Source organism: Benincasa hispida, chromosome 1, assembly GCF_009727055.1.
Source record: "Benincasa hispida cultivar B227 chromosome 1, ASM972705v1, whole genome shotgun sequence".
NCBI classification, from domain to species: Eukaryota; Viridiplantae; Streptophyta; class Magnoliopsida; order Cucurbitales; family Cucurbitaceae; genus Benincasa; species Benincasa hispida.
The window spans coordinates 41,426,812-41,429,927 of NC_052349.1; the positions used below are offsets into that span (position 1 = coordinate 41,426,812).

Below are 3,116 nucleotides of genomic sequence, written 5' to 3' on the forward strand. Positions count from 1 at the left end.
TAGTTCAGGAGCAAAGCGAGATAGCTTATCAAATTCTTGCTCGTATTTCTCCACCGACATAACTCATAATTCCCTGCCTCAAGTTCAAAAATTCTCCCTGTTTGTTGTACCGGGTGTTGGCCAAAAAGTACTTCTCATAAAAGTGCTCCTTCAACTACTCCCAGGTTGCAAGTTCACCACCAATATCAATCATCTTTTCTGCTGAACGCCACCAGATTTTCGCGTTATCAGTTAACATGAAGACTGCCATTGAATCTTGTGCTCTTCTGAGCACCTCATAAAATGGAATATTGTCTCAATAGATGACAAATTAGTGGGGTCCCTCAACGATCCATCAAAGGGGCGAAGGTCATACTTCCGGAAATCCCTCAAATGCTTAGCCTCAAGAGATAGGCCCTACATGTCTCTATCCTGCGATTGGGTCTGTTGTGACTGCTCGGGTGGCACCGGTTCCTCCTGAGTCTGGGTCTAGGCAGTCTGTCTTGCCATCGTGCTACGAATCAGTTCCTGTAGCTTTCCCATTAGAGAGGATGCAACAGCTTCACTAATTCTAGCTTCCATCGTCTTTTCATCAATTTGGGTCACAGGTAGATTTGGAGCTGCCAGAACAGTCTGGCTACTCTCAGCTCTCTGTGCTTGCATTTATTCTCTAACTGTCTTTCTTGTTCTAGGTTTAGGTGCTATGTCCTATCATAAATTCATACGTTAACTAGCTATTTCTGGGTCTTTCTCAGACATCATGCATTTAAAACACTACATCACTGTTCTCGTATATGCATTGAAACTTTCATTAGTAGAACGTACCTGGCAATGACGAGGGATCCATTACTGGCCCATAGGGACTATCTAGACTTACGTAGTACGTCAGTCTACAGAACCCAAAACATGGGCTCTGATACCAACTGTAATGACCTGACCCCCTAGGACTTAAGTTAGGTAGTTACTAAATACATGCATGCATGGAACTCAAAACGACACTCGGTTGTGGAGAAATAAATGCTAATTAAATAAGGTAAGTTCAAAAGACTTTCATTAAATTCAAATACTAAATTAATAGTAGGGTACCCATAAATCATAAAGGAAAATAAATAAGTCTGAAAAACGATTCTTAAAAGTAAGTTTTAAACATTAAAACTAAAAATTAAGAGAAACATGAAAAGAACTCTAAATCTCATGATGCGGAAGCGTAAAAACTAAGTCCCAGTGACTTGATCACGAATTCCGCTTGTCCATCGCCGGTGCATCTCTACCCCTTACCTGAAACAACAACATGAGAAAGAATGAGTATAAAATACTCAGTAAGTAACCCCACTACTGGGGTCAGGCTAGGCATCTATGTCCTCTAGATACCCACCTTTGGTGAAACATATAAACTGCTCTAGTCCTCATGGGACACATATACACATGAAACAAGAAGAAGACTAAGGTCCTATCCTACTGTAGTTAGGTATGTCCACTACCTCTGGTGAATCCTGAAGGAGACACAAACTGATGAACCCGAAGGAAACACAAACTGGTGAATCCCGAAGGAAACAAAAACTGTGTGAATCCCGAAGGAAACACAACCTGGTGAATCCCAAAGGAAACACAAAAATCTAATGGGCATCTAACTAATCAGTAAGAACATTTGCACAGTCTCAACATCATAATCATCACTGTACGAACTATATGACATACATATAAACCTCAACATCATAGCTTACAATATACACATAAATCTCACATCATGGTTCTACAATATACATGTATACCTTAATATCATCAGATCAAATATAACCATATGGGAAGCACATACCATCTCATACTAGCATTCAAGTGTCTATGTGCATAAATAAATAATTCAGATCTCGTACCAGAACATATTTTTGATCATATTATACTATCAATCTATCATGCTAACGTTCTGCCATAACATAACATACATTTATCATGCTAGCATACATCTAATGTTTGAGTTCCAGTAGTAAGATTACTTACCTTAATTGAAAATCCACAAATCAAATCAGACAACCAAACGATGACAGCGATTTGAAGTAACGGTCCTAACATACGAATACAACCATTAAATTTTCAGTCCAACAATAACTGCAAAACCTCAGACCCAATCCAAATAACCCAAAAAGCTTACCCAAAGAAACTTGATCAACAACCACTCCCAAGATTTCGACTCCAAAATCTCTTCCTAACAGATTTTAAATCCCAATAGACGATGACTTGGAACCTTAAAGATACCAAGGGTTAAGTCAACATTTAATTCAGTAATCAATGCATGCCCACAAACCAACAATAAGGAGCACAACTCTTACCAGAACTCTACCGAACAATCTCGAATCCGCTAGACAAGCCGCTTCTGTAATTTTTCAAAGCTCAAATCTAAAATCAAAATAATGCGACTAATTTAACTTTCATTCCAACTTAATGGCATCCAAAAAAATCCTTCAAGAAACCCGACCCAATAGAAAAATAGATCTTACCCAAATCTAAAGAGTCTGACGAAGACCCACGTACAGGGATAGGCAGTGTGGCAATGGACGGTGGAGGAGATCGGCTGGAGGGGTGGTGGCACGGACGCGACTCAAACTAGCTGGGCGAGATCGCGCCGTGGAGGAGCGAGCGGGCGCTGGACGATTGCTGCTTGCTAACGATCAAACCGACCTGCGCGAACGGCGACCCACGAATGAATGACCGGCGACTGGTGGCGGCTTGGTCGAACGCGCGTGGTGCCGGCTGGAGAGTTTCGCGTGGAGAGGAAAAAACGGGGGATGGGGGTTTCGGGTAGGGAGGCGTGAGGAAGAAGAAGAAAAAGATTTTGTTTTATAAAAATAATAAAAATAAAAAGGAAATAAGTATAATTATATTTAATTCCTTTCCTTATTCCACTTTATACTATTAAATTCGTTTCAAAAGAAAATTAATTCCTGCTATTAATTTTCAAATTGAATTATTTCAAGCCAACAATTAAATTCCCGCACTTACTAAAAAATATGCGGGGTGTTACAAATTTAATCTTTTATTCAACTCCAATCTAATCCTATTCAACGGAATTAAAAGATTAAATTTGTTTCTAATCATATTAGAAATTTTAAATAACATAGGTCTAATGGTGAAATCAATTT

The 3,116-nt window shown here is 39.4% G+C and overlaps 1 long non-coding RNA gene across 1 annotated transcript; it reads right to left on the reverse strand.

The window, feature by feature from the left end:
- Positions 1-1,227: 1,227 nt before the first annotated feature.
- On the reverse strand, positions 1,228-2,222 carry LOC120070649. Its single transcript, XR_005480004.1, has 3 exons — positions 2,129-2,222; positions 1,974-2,042; positions 1,228-1,252 (listed from the first exon to the last, which is right to left on the reverse strand). It is a non-coding gene; the product is annotated as an uncharacterized LOC120070649 (long non-coding RNA).
- Positions 2,223-3,116: the final 894 nt, after the last annotated feature.